This window comes from Carassius carassius, chromosome 20, assembly GCF_963082965.1.
Source record: "Carassius carassius chromosome 20, fCarCar2.1, whole genome shotgun sequence".
In the NCBI taxonomy this organism is placed as follows: Eukaryota; Metazoa; Chordata; class Actinopteri; order Cypriniformes; family Cyprinidae; genus Carassius; species Carassius carassius.
In genome coordinates, this window is record NC_081774.1 from 16,792,118 (window position 1) to 16,811,559 (window position 19,442).

The following is a 19,442-nucleotide window of genomic DNA, read 5'->3' on the forward strand; positions in this document are numbered from 1 at the left end:
ATTGCAATTTATTAAAGTCACCATAGTGTTGTGGAGAGACAGTGATGCCAGGAAGAAGGTTGGTACTCCGCTCTGCTATAGAGAAAGCAGCGTGAGGTTTCCTGCGATCCAGTATCGCACACCTCCCATCTGGCCTCGAAAAAAAAAAAAAAAAAGGAAACTTCACTTTGAAGTGTTGAACCCTTCTATGCAGAACGAATTCAGAAGCTCTGATGGCCGATAACGTTAAAGTGTTCTTCCCTGGTCACGACTCGGCTCACATCATAATGCTTAGCTTGTTTTCAGCATAACTGAAATAATAAGCATACAATGTGAATACTACAATCGTAAGAAACTACTGTACAATCAGTGGGCTTCCCAGTGTTAATAGAAAACAAGTGCAAAAGATAACAAAAAATTATGTTATTTAAGGTTGCAATTGGCTATGACAAAAATAAAGACACTGAATGTTCGGTTCTTTAAGAATATCCCCACCGAACGGGGCGTCAGGAGAGGACACGTTGTTACAACTCGTTGTGGGTTTTTATTTACCCTGATTTATTTTTCATAAACAATTGATTAGTCCACACACATCAGCAGGTTATAAACCTGGAGAAATGGAGAGGTTACAATGTAAACAACAATATTGATAGCCACATACATAATATACCATAAAATCTGAATATAAATATATATTACATATTATAACATATACAAATATAAGTAAAATATAAATTTCAATATAGTCAGTATTTAATCTTATAAATATCATAATATACTTAGTATTTAAACTAAATGACTACACAAAGCACATGCATATTAACACAGAAATGCAACAACTTCACACACACCAAATATACAATGTCAATGTTACACATTAAACCAATAGCGTTCTCAGTCTGTTGACTCAAAGTGAAAACAGTGAGTGTAGTTCTAAGTGGCATCGCTGAGCATAGTAATCCATTACAAAATGTAAAGTGATCAACTACATTACCCATCCAGCACTGCAAACAGGAAGTAACTCGTGTGACAGTGAAACGCTCCAATTTCAAACATTTGCCTTTTATATAGCCACGGATACTATCGAGCCGACAATATTAAACATCAGACCGCACACAAGGTTTTATCAGCGTGACCAAAGTAACAGTTTTCAATCATACAAACCGCGCACATGTAACGGCAGCACAGCAGTAACGCAACAGACAACAAACTCAATGGATAAAAACAGCAGCTTACCGGTGGCGCATCTCTCCTGACGAGACAACATGCCAAAATGAATACTCGCTCCCGCTTATAGCCCGCGCTCATTCATTACTGGATTTAACACACCTGTTTGGGATTTGACTGGTCTGTGCTTCAATCAGGTAAGTGAAACCTCCCACCTATTATCCTGCGTTACATTACGAACACCCGTGACATAGTGAACGCGACACCTCCCACTTGACTGACTGATCATGTGATTTAAGGCGGTCATAGGCAAACCATTACACCACATAATACACAAATTTTTTTTTTTTTTTTTTTTTTTTTTTTTGTGAAGAATAGGACACCATTGTCATTGTTCAAGCACCTCCCCTGACAGATGTGTGGTGTTCTGCCAGGTTTGGTCATATGGGGTATGTACTCTTCATTCTTCGTGAATGGTGGTGCAAGTGGTGGTGAAGGCAGCATAGAAGCATACCAACCAGTGAGAGAGAAAGAGAGAGAGAGAGAGAGAGAGAGAGAGTTATCCTGAGGTAATGCCTTCAGAATTGGGGGTTTGGGTGTTTAGGCAGCGCCTGGAGAATTGGTGGCCGAAGAGACGAGGTCTAGGAGTCACTGGTCTTCCACAGGGATGAGGACTACCAGTCTCCTCACGTCTCGCCGTAGGATGACTGACGTCAGCTGCTGAGTATTCCTCTTCAGTTGCCCAACTATTAGGGAGGCAGGGGGGCCTGCACACGTCTTAACGTCCGCGTCTCTCACAAGTCCTTTTTTGTCAGGGTACACGGCCTGGATCCGTCCGAGCCGGAATTGCCCTCGCAGTGCGTTCTGATCAGCAATCCAAACAATGTCACCTATCGCTACATTTCTTTGGGTCTGGTGCCACTTTGGCCGAATGAATAAGTTAGGTCCGGCCAGTTCACTCCACTTTTTCCAGAACATATCCACACCAATCTGGATGGATCTGAGACGGCGCCAGGGATGGGTGCACAAGTCAATTCCTCCTGTATCTCCCCCTTGCCTGGTCCTCCCGAGAAGCAGAGTATTGGGGGTCAAATACTCTATAGAGTCTTCTTGTTCTTGTGCCCTGGCGTCAATCGGCCTTTCATTGGTGAGGTTAGCTGCCTGGTAGAAGAGGGTTTGGAGCTCACCCCAGGTGAGTGAGCTTGTTGTCCCTCCGAGGCTAGTGAGAGCCCTTTTTATGAGCTTAACTGCAGCTTCCGCAGACCCGTTGCGATGAGGTGCGTCAGCCGGATGAAAGTTCCATGCCCACACTGTCCCATTCTTGGCGGCTTTGTCTTCTATGGATGCTTCCCGTAAGGTAGCTAAGTACCTATGCAAGTCTTGTAGGGCAGGTTTAGCTCCAATGAAATTGGTTCCCCTATCTGACCACAATTTTCTGGGATTGCCTCTCAATGCTACAAAGCGAGAGTAAGTTTGGAGAAAGCTTTCCGATGATTGGTCGTCAACGAGGTCCACATGGACTGCCCTTGATGCCATGCAACAGAATACTATGCCCCAAACTTTTTTTCCTGTTCTTTTCTTGACAGCATCCTTGATTTCAAAGGGGCCAAAGAGGTCTAGTGTGGTATACTCAAATGGGTTAGCACGCTGTGAGCGTTCTGGCGGCAGATCACTCATCATCTGCTGGCACATCTTCCCTTTCAGTTTGCGACATGTAATACAGTTGTTTGCAACTTTCTTTACTATCCTCCGACCTTGCACAATCCATGCCTTCCTCCTGGTGCGCAGAAGCGTGGCAGCAACACCTTCATGGTTCTCGTCATGAGCTTCTCTTGACAGTAGTGTTGCGAGCCATGAACGAAATGGAATTAAAGGAACAGCTGTTCCATCTTCTTTCCAGGACTGGATTCGTCCTCCACAGAGAAGGATTCCTGTGCTCTCGTCTCTGTGGACCACCAAGCGGTTCAGTGTTGAGTCCAGGAACTGACTGCCATCTTGGGCTGCGAGGACCAGGTCTTGGAAAGCTTGCGCTCTCTCCTCAGTTGACAGGATAGAACAGTTTGCCTCCCACTTTGATGAGTCAGGTGCCTGGCATTTTCTCAGCCAGGTTTCCGCAGCTCTTCGAGTCCAGGCTATGGAACCACACAGCTTAGACAGAGAACTGAAGCGTTGAGGTTCCACAAGACGTACCAAACCAATCGCCCAGGGCCTTCTCTGTCTGCCTGCCACTGATGTTGCACCCGGGACAGCTGGTGATGTTGATCTACCGTTGACCCCATGTCTGAGGTCCGCCTTGATGTCAGGCCCGTTAAGGTCAGTTCTTTCTTTTGACTGGGCCCTGGTAATCACAGCTGAGAAGGCTTTCCGCTGAAGTTTTCCCACATCTTCAGCAGCAGAGGGTGTAATCTCACTGGCCATCTTCATAGGCCAGTCGGTCTTAGGCCATTTCAGAAACTCAGGGGCTTGCTGCCATTCTGACCCTTCATTAAGTTCCTCCGGAGTTGCACCTCTGGTAAGAATGTCAGCAATGTTTCGTCTGCCTTCAATCCACCTCCAATCTTCCACATGTCCGGCTTTCTGAATCTCACCGATTCGATTTGCGAAAAAGGTCTGGAAGCCGTAGCTGTCCTTTTGGATGGCTGCCAGGATTGTTTGGCTGTCCACAAAGTGAATCCATTGCTTGACTTTAATGTGGCAGTGCTTCTCAAAATACTTTTTTAGGCGGGTAGCGAAGACCGCGCCACAGAGTTCTGCTTTGATCACATCTCCCTTTTGGTCGAGAGGGGTGAGTTTAGCCTTGGATTCCACCAACTTCATTACCACCTTGTCTCGGATTTCCCACCGCAGGTAGAGTACGGCTCCATAGGAGGATTCGCTTCCATCTGAGAACGTGATCCCTGTCGGTGGGCCTATGGCTCCAGGAGGCGTGAGGCTTCTCTCAAACCTTACCTGGCCAAGCCTCACAAATTCTTCAAAGAGCGTTATTGCGGCTTCTCTAAGTTTTAGTGAGAGAGGGGCATCCCATGTGTCTTTAGATGGGTTGTCCTTGCCAGCTTCCTGGAATGATTCTCGTACCAACATCACTCCCTTCTGTTTGGCTGGTGAGGCAAGACCAACCGGGTCGTATAATGCGGCAATCTGGCTAAGAAGTATGCGTCGGGTAAGGGGATTTGGTGTTCCTTCCCTGACATCCTCCATACTCAGATTAAATCCTGTCCTCATTTTCCCTCTTTTCTTAGAGAAGTTGATAGAAGTCAGCAAACGGAGCTTGTCTGTCTCAGGTTCGTAACCGACCCCAAGCGCTTTGTTCTCCCCATCATGCATTTGGTTGGGCAGTACCAGGGTCGTGGGTACAGTTGTTTCAGAAGGGACTCCACTCCTCCCACTTTGGCATGACAGAACCCATGGTTTCAGGAAGAAGCCTCCCGCTCTCAAAATCTCCTCCACCCCTTTGGTGATCCTCTCCAGTGTCTTGAGGTCATCGTGTGAGGTCAGGATGTCATCCACATAGCTGTCCTCAGTCAGAGCTCGCCGTTCTTCAATCATATCAGCAAACTGAGGAAGGTTGGCTGTCTCTTTCATTGCAACTTGGGCAATACATCCTGCGGGTTTATCGCCGATATTTACTCTGACGACTGCAAACTCCTCAATGTTGTCCTCAGGGTTGTCTCTCCAGAGAAAGCGGTGGAGGTGAACTTCATCATCTTTCAGCCACACTGAGTTATCCATCTTTTTTACATCACCCAGTGCTGCATGGAGTCCACTCCTGAACCTCAGAAGGACACCTCTGATGGGATTGAGTACATCAGGACCCTCGTGAAGGAGATCATTTAGACTTATGCCTCGGAACTCTTGGCTACTATTCCACACAATTCTCACAGGGGTTGAGGAGGAATGAGGGTTCGGTGCAACCAGATGGCTGATGTACCATTTAGGTCCTTCCCAGTTGTTAATTTCCTCCCTTGTGAGTTTTGCAGCAGCCCCTCTTGAAACCATTTCATGTATTTGTTCTTTGTATGCAGCCTTCCACACAGGTTCTTTCTCCAGACGTTTCTCAGTATTTCTGAAGGTCGCCTCCACTGCCTGCCGATTGTTTGGCAGTGCTGTGAGGTCTGTCTTCCAGGGATAAGCTGTGTCCCAGTGGGGAGAGTTGCTGTGTTTGTCCGCCAGCACGTATGTTAGGCATTCTTTTATCTTTTCCAGGTCCCGCTCTTCCTTAAGGGTCATTTCTTTTCCTCCAGGGGGGCACCTACCACACTTGCAGCCGCCACATTGAGGACTGCACGCAGCTCCGATACTGTCCCACCTGAACCACTCGAAGACCTCTTTGTTGGCGGTTGCTGTGCTCCGGATAAGCGCATTTCCTTCCTCTTCCCGAGGTATGATGGTCTCTTTATACGCCATCGAGGCTGATCTCATGGTTCTTGCAAGGTGAGTTTCGGAGCAGTACACGGCCATGTCAACTGTCTCAATGAGATCGGGATGGGTTCCCCCAACGGTCTTTCCTAGCGGACCATCCCAGAGAACGAGGTCTTCCACAATCCTGATTGGCTGGGGAACAAGACGACCTTCCCGATGACTGATAAGAAGGTCAATCTTTGTGGGACGGACCAGTTCGTCTCTGGGTACATTTGGGAAAAACTTCTGCAGTTGCTCGGCAGTGACTAATTGAGTCACCTCGGCGATGTTTTCCAGGCCATAGCAGAGAATCCTATGCTCTGCCACTTTTCCCTTGGATGTCTTCACCTTCAGCCGCAGAGAATATCGTTTGGTCAGGACAGTCTTCTTCATCCCCCCAACTCCATGGACTATAAGCCTGATGTTCTCACCGCACAGTCCAAGGCGATCAGCAGTTTCATTGGTGATGTAATTGGTATCAGATGCGAGGTCGATTAGGGAGCCAATAAGGCATCCCGAGTTTGTCGTCACTTCCATCAGCATCATCACCACTGGATGTTCTTGCAGTCCATCTCCAGCCTTGGCACATACAGTTGATGATATTTTGTTTGAGAATGCATTCTTGTATTTCTCTCTTTGTTCTGGAGTAAGTTCTGCCAGAAACTCCTCTTGTTTGTTGGTTAGGCCAAGTTTCTTTCCTCCAATTTTTATGGTACTCTGCTCCTCACTGCTGTTGTTCTTCCTTGGAGTCGGTGGCTTAGGACACAGAAGGTAATTGTGGTCCGACACCCCTCCTTTCCGACAGTCTACTTTTGGGCAGAGGTATCTGGGTGTGCATCCTTTACCATCCTTGGGGTGGGGCCTCAAACACTTGGAGCACAACCCTAGCTTCTTCACATGGGCCCTTTTTCTTAAAAGATCTTGCTCCCTGAAGATCTTGCACGCAAATAGCTTGCCAGCATGAGAGTCATCTTCACAGACAGTACAGCAGGGATAGTCGTCCTTCTGACCTGCTGTGGATTTAGTGAAAGCCTTCCTCCCTCTCTTATCTGGGTAGTCTGCAGCACCCTTTTCCACAGGGCCTTTGTCCACAGGGCTTGGCTCCAACTGATCCAATTCCTCAAGAATCTCCTCTTGCCTTTTCAAGAATCCTAGGAGGCAATCAAAATGATACTTTGGAGAGAACCTGTTTGCTGGGTCAGTTTTGTGCATAATCCACTCCTTCTTGAGTGAACTGGGAAGCTTGCTTTCAAGAGATTGAGCAACAACACGGTTCTTCACGGCATCCTCTTCACCAAGAATCTGGAGGTTGTACAGTGCTCTTTCAACAGCCTGGATCAATTCAATGGTTCTTCTTGGATTGTTTCCTTTGACAGGGGGAAGAGACTGGACTTCGTTGGTGATCATTAGGACTATTTTTGCTTTGTTCCCGTATTTGCTGTCCAGCAGCCTGAACATATCGTCGGCGGATCCACAGCTAGATAGGACGAGATCCTTCTTGACCTTTTCGTGGAGACTATTTAATAAGTGGAACTTTTTTATACATTCCACACCTTGTGGGTTACCCAATTCTTGTAGGTCCTCCCACTCAGTCTTCCAGCGGTAATAGTCCCTCATGTCACCAGAGAAAGTCGGTAGCCGTGCTCTTTCAAGGCTGATTTGAGGCTTGAGATTAAAGTTTCCTTTGGTCCTTTCCGGGCTGCTCTGCTGTGAGAGGGGCCGTGTGTTCATGTTCAATGCCCCCGCATACGTTTTGGGCTTCAGCTGGAGATCGGCAGACATGTCAGGGAGAGAGATGAAAGGAGCATCTCGTATCGGATCACCAACCGCGCTGCTTTCATCTTCCAGGTTTCTTTCTCTACCCTTCACTTGGTCTGCTTCGTCCTCCTCCAGTTTGTCAGACAACGCCAGGACCCTCTTCTTTAGTGTCTTGTGGCGTGTCCTGAGATCTAATGCCCTCGAACCAGGAACCAACTCCTTCCACTCTACTAGCATTTCTCTGAGTTCAATGACCTCTCTCTCAAGACCTCTATTTCTTAGCCTACGGTCCTTGACTGACTTCCGAGGGTTAACTTCCTCTTCCTCTGCCTGAGTGATGGCCGACTCAGCTGTTTTGACCTGCTTAAAAAACACCTCCTCTGCATAGCTGGCCCAAAAGGTTTCCTGGGTGGCATTCTTTACCTCGAGGAACCTGTTCTCACACTCCGCTGTCTTCTCCTCAATTTGGTTTGCAGATTCTATGACCTCCTCATCCGTTGACTCTCTCAGGGCTTCAGCATACTCATGTCCCGCATCTATGACTTTAGAAAAGTCTGTCCTGAAAATCTTCCATTCACTGAGGACTTCAGTCGGTTCCAAGAGTCCCGGTTTGGTGAGAGTATGAGCCCTTTTGGTGAATGAAGCCTGTGCTCTTGATCGCACACTTTTAAGCTTTTCCAAGTCTGCCATTGTTACTCCCTTTGTGTTGACTGGAGAGACGTCAATGCCAATGTGCACACGAGCTCCTTTATCCTTGATCAACGGGCAGTTTGATTAATGATAAACTTGGGGTCAGTCAAAGAAGTGAGAGGCCAGCTGATCCTGGGTTGATTGAGCTTCCTTAATGAAGCAGTCCGTGGCTGTTTTAGCTGCATTCAATCCAGTGCAGTAGGCCGCGGTTTATAACTGTTCGGTTCTTTAAGAATATCCCCACCGAACGGGGCGTCAGGAGAGGACACGTTGTTACAACTCGTTGTGGGTTTTTATTTACCCTGATTTATTTTTCATAAACAATTGATTAGTCCACACACATCAGCAGGTTATAAACCTGGAGAAATGGAGAGGTTACAATGTAAACAACAATATTGATAGCCACATACATAATATACCATAAAATCTGAATATAAATATATATTACATATTATAACATATACAAATATAAGTAAAATATAAATTTCAATATAGTCAGTATTTAATCTTATAAATATCATAATATACTTAGTATTTAAACTAAATGACTACACAAAGCACATGCATATTAACACAGAAATGCAACAACTTCACACACACCAAATATACAATGTCAATGTTACACATTAAACCAATAGCGTTCTCAGTCTGTTGACAAAGTGAAAACAGTGAGTGTAGTTCTAAGTGGCATCGCTGAGCATAGTAATCCATTACAAAATGTAAAGTGATCAACTACATTACCCATCCAGCACTGCAAACAGGAAGTAACTCGTGTGACAGTGAAACGCTCCAATTTCAAACATTTGCCTTTTATATAGCCACGGATACTATCGAGCCGACAATATTAAACATCAGACCGCACACAAGGTTTTATCAGCGTGACCAAAGTAACAGTTTTCAATCATACAAACCGCGCACATGTAACGGCAGCACAGCAGTAACGCAACAGACAACAAACTCAATGGATAAAAACAGCAGCTTACCGGTGGCGCATCTCTCCTGACGAGACAACATGCCAAAATGAATACTCGCTCCCGCTTATAGCCCGCGCTCATTCATTACTGGATTTAACACACCTGTTTGGGATTTGACTGGTCTGTGCTTCAATCAGGTAAGTGAAACCTCCCACCTATTATCCTGCGTTACATTACGAACACCCGTGACATAGTGAACGCGACACTGAAAGTGTCCATAATATTGTTCTATATAAAGACATTTTGAGCACTTCTGCAATGAGGGAGAACAGTATTGACGTGGGTGACTTTTTCCGCTGACATGTAAATTTGCTGGGTTTTTTCTGTTTAATGATCAGTCAGCAGCATATGATTTGCAGTTTCTGCAAACGAGAGACGTCTGGTTCATGAGCATTTGACAATAATGAATTCATCACCACTGGAAAATCCAAGTCCCACAGACACGTCTGTGTCTTTCATGTTGAAAGCCTGTGGCTGGGAGAGGGACAGTCCAGACGCCTGTCTTCACTCTTCACTGAAGCACAGATTCCAGTCACAATCCAGCAACTTTTAATAAGAACACAGATCTCCAGTTAAGATACAGCACTGCATTGAAGAGACAGGAAGTTCCCATGTCTTTGTGATGCACACAGGGCTTTTAAGTGCACGGTCATGGGTGCAAAGCATCTACTGTTTAGTAAATCACATGAAGTATCAAGGTTCTTCCTTCGATCTGTCAGCCAAAACCTAAATCTAAATCAGCAAACGGCTTTCTGTCATAGTTCATGAGTATTTCAGAAATGTCTTTAAAAGGAAAAAGCTAAGTCATCACATAAAGCGAGCCACTGCATCATAAAGTCAAAATAAAGAGAGCGGAGACACTCACTGAGAAACCCAAGGTGGAAGTGGTAACAGTCAGCTGTTTCTAGTCTGGTCTGGCCTGTGGCTTTGCTTTGTAAATTAACTATTCTGCTGCATGAGATAAAGAGAAGTGGTAAATGCGTAAAATGTATGGACCAGGATAAAAAAGATTAAAGCAAAACACAAACAAACATGTTTTTCTTCAAATTAAATAAAATGTTATTTAGCTATAGTAGCTAAAGCATTCATTCAAAATAAATGAGACAAACAAGAAGAATCACTGACAGACAAATCTATTCATAAACTGCTTTAACATGCAGGAGAAGAACTGTGCCGGACTGGTGCAATACCAACTACTTGAGCAACTACAAACCTCATGTGACATTTTAAAACAAAACAAACCCACGTGATGAACACTCATTGCAGTCACCAAAAAGGCAAAAGCTTCCTCTCCTCTGACTGGGCAAATCTAGCCTTGTCCTTATGCGTTCTCTAGCTTTTCACACACACACACACACACACCAAACAATATCCTAAATATTTAATTTTTTGGTTTGGTTTGAAAAGTAAAAGTGCCATGTCATAAAAGGTAGGAATTCTGTTACAATGCATTTACAGCAGTGTTGAGGAGCAACTAAATAAAACTGGCATTCTCAAAATACTAACTGTATTTTTTTCACTAAAAGGCTACTTTTTGAACTTTACTTTTAAATGTATAAATATTATTTACACCTAAGTTTTTTCAATCCACATTTACAACTCAGCAGCTGAAGGTGGCCGATCATGATGGATAAAATGATTACATATTCATTTTTAATCTGCCCCTAATCTTCCGGTTTATATGAGATCTTGCTTTTTAAATAATAATGAAGCATGCCGGGGGAGCAGGTGGTACATTCTGCCATAAGGAAGATGAATACATGCATTCTTTATTCCATAAGGCCACTGCCTAATTCCTGGATAACAATACATTAGTTTGCCATTACTGTCAATTAAAATAGCACTCATGAGTTATAGGCACCAATAAGGAAATAAGCTTTTTTTTCTTTCTTTCTTTCATTCAAGACTAGGAAATGTTTTTCCATAATAGTCGGAGAAGGGAACTCACAACCAGAGAGAAGCACTGCCTCATGCCTGAGCGCTTGGAGCATTGCGGGCAAATGCCAGGATGCACGCCATCTGTCATTTAGGGACCTGTTGGTGAGGGGTAGAGGAGCTCAGGCTGTTTAAAACTACTTCTTCCGCTTCCAGTCATGCATTTCCATGAATGGGCAAATAGCAGAGCACAACAGAGATAGCGAACTGCTTTAATTACTGTAGCAGTGGGGCAATCGGCAGCTTAATCACCCCTCATCACAGGCCTGCCTCGAACACCACGGATGCCTCGTTTGCCTTGGGCCCCCCAGAGAGCTGCCTCCAACAAATTCTAGTTAGACACAAACGAATGCAAGCAGCAAAACCAACATTCTTCCTCCACCTCCTCTACGGTTCCTCCATGTTTTCCACATTCGCCACCGCCTCTCCCTGTTATTGTGGCATGAATTATGTAGAGTAAGAATTGTAATTAACAAGGCATCTCCACATGAGCTCATCATTCCCACTAGCTGAATTTTAGCAACAGGCAACATACACAAGCAAATATGTGTGTTATAGAGCAGAACCTCGGCACTGAAAAGCCCCATGAAATATTCAACGGGCTCTGAGGAATGGCTTTAAATTATTCAGATTTAACCATCTTTTCTATCTTTGGAACTTTTAGCGATTCTACATCGCTATATTTAAAAGTAGTAGAATGTTTAACCAAATGAGAATAAAGTATGGAAAGAAAAAGAGGAATATATGTTTTAGAACCACAGATATTCTGCTTCTGAGAGTTGTGGAATAAAGGGAATTAACTTACAAAGAGGAGGACAGAATGAGAACGAGATTAAATCTGTTTTTTTGAAGTGCAAGATTGATGGTTTTAGGCCAGAGCTAATAACTCGAACTGCAAATCGTGTCCCCATGATGATAAAAAAATACAATGAGCCGGTGTGGTCTAATAGTGAAACATCTTTGTAGACAAAGAGAAAGAGGGGAAAGGAAATCCTCCTAGAAGCGCTTTCAGACAAATTTTAGGTCAGGCCTTTTAGTCTTTCAAATCTTTTTACACACACTACCAGTCACAAGCTCATATATATTCATACTTTATTATCAGAGCTGGGTAGTAATGGATTACATGTAATCTGGATTACATAAACCGATTCCAAAAATGAAGTACTTGCATACATATATATATATATATATATATACATACATATATATATATATACATATATATATATATACATACATATATATATATATATATATATATACACATTCAGAAAGTATTCCAGTTTTAAGGACATTCACACACACAATTTAAAAAAAAATCTTATTATTTCTTATTTATATGTTGGGCAGACATTCCCAAACTTCTTTGTCATCTGAACATCTTTTTTGAATATTTACTTGAAGTACCCTGAGATTTTAAAATAAATATTTTAATTATCACATTTGCATGTTTATGGTTCTCTGTTGGTTAATGGTCACATGACATGTAGGTAAACAAATTAGATATTCTTTTAGCATTTTATTTTGATTGATATTGTAAAATGATTTATTTTAAATTTCCAATTTTTATGATTTTATGAATTAGATTTTCATTAATCTCATGAAGTCCCCAGTTCATTTACAAACCCCCATTTTGCAAAACCTTGAAGTTTTTTATTTGAAGTGTACAATATTACACATGTAATTATAATGTTATATTTAATGTACTTCACGTTATTAATTACAAGAAATTGAATATTTTTCTTACTCTATGCATTTTAGCAATATGGTATGAGAATATCCTAATAAAAAAGTGATAAATGACTTAGATAAAAAGTAATCAAAAAGTAGTCTGATTACATTACCTAAGATGCATAATGTAATGCATTACGTTACTATTTACAATTTGTGTAATCAGTAACAGACTACAATCTACAAGTATTCTACCCAACTCTGTCTATTATATTAATTTTCAGTTTCATAAAACTATGAAACAAGTTTTTATTTCAAGCACATATAAACAATCAGATATCTAAAAATTGTACCTATAAATGAATTTATTTTCAAAACAATTATATTTGTCCAATTTGTAAAATAAGCATTTAAGCACAATCCTTCAGATCAAAATTACGTCATGAGAAACACTTTTATCCACTTAATTAGCTCATGAGAAATTTTACACTTTTATCCACTTAATTAGCTCATTTAAAATTTAATGCCTGCTACAGGTCTCAAAAAAGTTGGCACGGGGGCAACAAATGGCTAAAAAAGCAAGCAGTTTTGAAAAGATTCAGCTGGGAGAACATCTAGTGATTAATTAAGTTAATTGATATCAGGTCTGTAACATGATTAGCTATAAAAGCTTTGTCTTAGAGAAGCAGAGTCTCTCAGAAGTAAAGATGGGCAGAGGCTCTCCAATCTGTGAAAGACTGCGTAAAAAAAAATGTGGAAAACTTTAAAAACAATGTTCCTCAACGTCAAATTGCAAAGGCTTTGCAAATCTCATCATCTACAGTGCATAACATCATCAAAAGATTCAGAGAAACTGGAGAAATCTCTGTGCGTAAGGGACAAGGCCGGAGACCTTTATTGGATGCCCGTGGTCTTCGGGCTCTCAGACGACACTGCATCACTCATCGGCATGATTGTGTCAATGACATTACTAAATGGGCCCAGGAATACTTTCAGAAACCACTGTCGGTAAACACAATCCGCCGTGCCATCAGCAGATGCCAACTAAAGCTCTATCATGCAAAAAGGAAGCCATATGTGAACATGGTCCAGAAGCGCCTTCGTGTCCTGTGGGCCAAGGCTCATTTAAAATGGACTATTTCAAAGTGGAATAGTGTTTTATGGTCAGACGAGTCCAAATTTGACATTCTTGTTGGAAATCACGGACGCCGTGTCCTCCGGGCTAAAGAGGAGGGAGACCTTCCAGCATGTTATCAGCGTTCAGTTCAAAAGCCAGCATCTCTGATGGTATGGGGGTGCATAAGTGCATACGGTATAGGCAGCTTGCATGTTTTGGAAGGCTCTGTGAATGCTGAAAGGTATATAAAGGTTTTAGAGCAACATATGCTTCCCTGCAGACAACGTCTATTTCAGGGAAGGCCTTGTTTATTTCAGCAGGACAATGCAAAACCAAAAAACATTTGGCGCATCATTAAACGAAAAATACGTCAAAGACGACCACAAACTCTTCAGCAGCTGGAAATCTATATAAGGCAAGAATGGGACCAAATTCCAACAGCAAAACTCCAGCAACTCATAGGCTCAATGCCCAGACGTCTTCAAACTGTTTTGAAAAGAAAAGGAGATGCTACACCATGGTAAACATGCCCCGTCCCAACTATTTTGAGACCTGTAGCAGAAATCAAAATTGAAATGAGCTCATTTTGTGCATAAAATTGTAAACTTTCTCAGTTTAACCCTCTGGGGACGGATTGGGCGGTACCGCCCAAAATGGCATACTTTTACAAATGTGTAGTTATCTCAAAAACTATTAATGCTAGAGAGATGCGGTTTTTTTTGCCGTCTTCCTCAGATTCCACTGAAAACAGCGGTATCCAGTTTGTATATTAAACACGCTTCCCTTATTGCGCAATACCACTGCGTAAACAGGCCAATGAAAACTATTATGTTAGGCAGATTCAACACGCAACAACCAATGTAAAAACCGCTGGGAGGAATATTTTTCTAACCCAATCAGAGGAAGGTTACCATGATTTATTCTAGCCATTCAGAGGACTCTGTAGCTCTGCTGTAGCCTTGTAAAAGCTGGGCTGGACTATAGTAAAACGACCTCCAGCCAGGTGTAATCAATAACCGATCGGAGAATCAGCATGAGGTGGAGAAAGCAGAAAGCGATCGGAGTGTTACATAGAGCGATCGGAGTATTAGCGAGCACAAAGAGATAAATTCGAGAGAGATATAGCATTATTACAGAATTGTTTTATCAAAATTGCAAGCAGTAAAAGATTTAGGGCAGAACAAGCTCTGGAACAATTACTGGAAAGTGACGAGGGGAAATCTGGAGCAGACAGCTTTTACACAGATGACGAAGTATTTTACCAGGATGGGGAAGATCCATTTGAGGACTGGTATGTAACTTCAAATAACCTCTTTATCATTATAATTTATTATATCATACATCTTGAGTATGTATATGTTTTGGATTTTTAGTCAGATAGCGATTGAGGCATGAAATATTTGTTTTAGTGTACCATACTACTCTTTCCCTGTAAACTCAGTTCAAGAGTGGTGTGCAATTTGTTTCAATAGACTGACTTACTCAACTAAGTAAACTGCTCAGGTCAAGAGAGGTGAAATGTGTTTTTAGTGTACAGTGGAGTTTCATAGGGTTACATGAGTTTATAGGAGTTATTTTTTCTACATTGAATTTTGACACAAAAAAAGCTTCCAGTTTGATTGTGTATTTGCTCTGATGCAGGATGCAGACAGGACAACTCGCCGCACACCCCTAATTGTCCCTTGGACCCAGCAAACCCTGCACACAAGCCTGCAGATGTCAGAAAGTACTGAGAGCACTGCAAGGCAAGCAAAGTGTACAACAAGACCTCCTGGCCTTGCTTTGCTCACTGGCATGCCTAGGACTGTTTGTAAAAAAAGTTAATTATTTAATTGTTCTTTACACATTTGATTAAACAATAACACATTTCTGTCAAGCAAAGAGTTTGAAAAACATTTTTTTTTTTCAAAAACTGTTCTATATTGTGTGTTTTTCAGTAATAAATGACAAAAAAAAAATCTCTTTCGTTTTTGAAATTCTCTAGTTTATTGTACAATTTTTCACTCATACTTCCTTTATAAACATATTGCATGCATGCTTATGGTAGCTTAGGGTCTTCTGAAGCCATCGATACCAAATACATGGTGGTCCATCATCATTACATATGGTTTATAAGCCGAAATGTAAAAATAGAGAAAACAGACCAAAAAGGGCTTAGTCCCAAAAATAAAAAAAACGCCTAGGACTGTTTGTAAATAAAGTTAATTATTGAATTGTTCTTTACACATTTGATTGAACATTAACCCATTTCTGTCAAGCAAAGGGTTTGAAAAATATATTTTTTGGGTCAAAAACTTTTCACTTTTGTTGTGTGAGGTAGGATTTTCAGTAATAAATGACAAAAATCTCATTTTTGTTTTGAAATTCTCTAGTTTATTGTACAATTTTTCACTCATACTTCCTTTATAAACATATTGCATGCATGCTTATGGTAGCTTAGGGTCTTCTGAATCCATCGATACCAAATACATGGTGGTCCATCATCATTACATATGGTTTATAAGCCGAAATGTAAAAATAGAGAAAACGGACCAAAAAGGGCTTAGTCCCCTAAGGGTTAAACATTTGCTATGTTATCTATGTTCTATTGTGAATAAAATATTGGCTCATGTGATTTGAAAGTCTTTTAGTTTTCATTTTATTAAAATTTAAAAAACGTCCCAACTTTTCCGGAATTCGGGTTGTAAAACAATAAACTAAATGTTGTTTAAATAACTTTAGACGGAGTATATCGAGTCAACACCGAAGGACATGTAAACATCATTAAAGTGTATAATATTGGTCTCTCAAATTCAGTCAAATGTTTTCAAAATTTTAACTGGTAGAATACAAGGAAACAAAATGAAGGAAGGGGAGCTGGTGGCAATTCTTGTACCTGTGTTGCATGTTTAATCATACAAGTATTTGCAACCGTTATTACAGCACTGCAAAACACATTTTCCTTTATGGGCACAGTCCTAGTCAAAAACATGACGGGAAAACACCTACTTGGTTTTTCTTCAAGCATCTCTTGGCACAAATGCCGTTCTTTGGGTAGCTGAAAAGTCCCAGTGGACCATCCGGTTAAGGGTTTGGCAAGGGGACTCTCTTTTGTTTCAAGAGAGGGACAAGTATAGACATGACTAGGTACAAATGTAAATGTGGAGCATCATTATTATTAAACCAGCAAAGTGTGGAAAGTTCAAAATCATGCATAAAGACACAATTTTAGACGACATATTTTAAAATGCAGCATGTGAATGTTTGCTTCATCCATGATTCATCAATGAATCATACAAAAACAGTGCTGGTTTTAAAGTGCTGTCCGTCAAGCCAAATATCACATCTTACAAAACCATATGAATGCTTGTGCATTATGAGGGTGAGTGCAAGATGAGACAATGCTGATCTGACTTAAACCTGTACCATAGTAAAAACAAGTATGGAAGACTCATACTCGCTGGCTGAAAAACTGTACACTAGGGCTGAAACGATTCCTCGAGTAACTCGATTACAAAAAATGATCGAGGCAAATTCCTCTGCCTCGAAGCCTCTTTTAATTTAATTTAAATCTCACGTCAGGTTCTTTCGAAATGATTTTTTTAATGTGACAACGCGTTTTCGTCACCCACAAAGCAGAAGGAGACAAGCGCAGCGTCTGAAATCGCACACTGCAAGGAGTCAGCAGTGTTTTGATTTGAGGGCGCGGGCAAACGTAAAGAGAACGTCGTGGCGTGTGTCCATTGCAAGATAGAGCTGGCATACCACAACTAGGGCCCTAGGATTTCTGCGATGCAGAAAACGCGGAGGGAATCGCGGAATCCAGTCATAAAAACGGAATTTACAGTTTAACGTGGAATGGCGCGGACTTTGCAATGACCTATTTTTGATTAATTAATACAAAATTTGGCACTTACACCGAATCACGATATGGACTAATATCTGTAAATATTAAACCGGAACAGACTATTTAAATATGAATCCTGCATGTTCTGCGTGTCTCTGTTAATGAATGGGGCAGAAGCGCGACTTTACACACACCGAAGCGCGAGTGACGCTCCGTCTGCTGTCTCACTAATAAGGACGTGAACACATGAACAACATCTCCAGAACTGCTCTGACAGTCACTTCATGAGCATTTGACCGTTTGATTTGAGTAAAACTAGAGTCACAACAGAACTGTAATGGTACAACACGTCAAAATAAAAGTCCGGTTCAAAGACAAGTATTTGCCAGAGATGTATTACTATTGTTCAGCAGAATATATATATCCTACTACAAAAAAAAAAAAAAAAATCAAACATTATTTTTTTTAAGGTTTAAATCACACAACATTTCTTCCATGTTTTATTTTTAATAGTAAATCCCCTTTGTTTACCAAAAAGTTAAGTTTGCTTAATTTTCAATAATTAAAAGATAAATACATTTTTTATGTGTTTAATGTTTAATGTGCATCTCAGAAAATGCTTTATTTAAAATCCCAACTGAATGGCACTTAATTCATTTGTCAACTTTCTTGTCATTCTTCACAGTACAAGTACAGACAGAGAAACAATGGGTAATAATTAAATGTTTATTTTTGATGTATGCATTGCATTGTATGCATTTAAAAAATAAAAATATTTTTTTTTCTAAAAAAGGAAACTAAGTTGTTCATTTTAAGAGACCCAGTAGTCTTATTTTCTCTTGCATAATTAATATTGCACTTTAAGCAAAAACGCAGTTTATCCGATTACTCGATGGAATTTTTGGTAGAATACTCGATTACTAAAATATTCGATAGCTACAGCCCTACTGTACACAGATGATAAAAAAGCATGGTGAGATCAAGTGACCTAAGGGTGACTTCCAAAGCTACATACTGACAGCCTGTCAAAAGATTTTGAATTAATTTTAACTAGGCTGCTGTACACAAAGCAGCCTAGGAGAAAAAAAACTAATTGTTAAGTTAGCTGCCAAATACAGGCCTGATTCACAGTCAAACTCTGAAAGCATTCGATTAGTATTGCTAAAGACGGTCAAGGTCATGAAATTGTCAAACAAATAATTGTAAATAATTTAATTTTCACATTCACTTTTAGCCTACAACAAAACACCTTAAGAAGTCACATCTAGTCACATTGAAATTGGATTTATTCAATAAATTGTAGAAGACATAATATTACAGAGGGCTGGTTGAATACGATTTTTATACTAAAATATTAAAAACATTGAAAATGCTAGTTTTATTCAATTTTTATTTTTTATTTACAATTTTAACACGTGTACTCAAATAATCTTGCCTCGATTGAATAACTGCGACAACCCTAGTATTATACACATTCAATCTAAAATTCATCTATAAAAACTAGTTCTATAAAAGTTCTAAACCATGTCGGATTATGTTTGTATTTTTCAATTTCTGAATGTCCACTTGAACACGTAATACTGCTGTTAGATATACTCACAACTTTTTTTTTAAACCTACTCTATTTTTTTTCTTAATTGTTGACTTTACCGGTCATGAATAATTCCGTGAATTTTTTAAAACACAGGGAAATAGTAGTCTACTTGCTACATATCTTTAATTTATTAATGCTAATATTTAACTTTTATTTAAAGATTGTTTTGGTATGCAAATTAGAATTGAAAACGGTGAAATCTCTCCAGCTGAAACAGGATACAAAGAGCATACATTGGTTTCTGTGTTTGGATAAACCGATCCAATTATTCAACAAAAGATCATAATTTAGCATGACGTCAGCAGTGTGGAATCGGGACCAATGTCTCCCAGT

General features: G+C 40.9%; 1 protein-coding gene across 7 annotated transcripts in view; it reads right to left on the minus strand.

Annotated features, from left to right (window-relative positions):
• LOC132096504 (TRAF2 and NCK-interacting protein kinase-like) overlaps window positions 1–19,442 on the minus strand; it is a 106,898-nt gene that overhangs the window by 69,664 nt on the left and 17,792 nt on the right. The gene's annotated exons all lie outside the window — the stretch shown is intronic.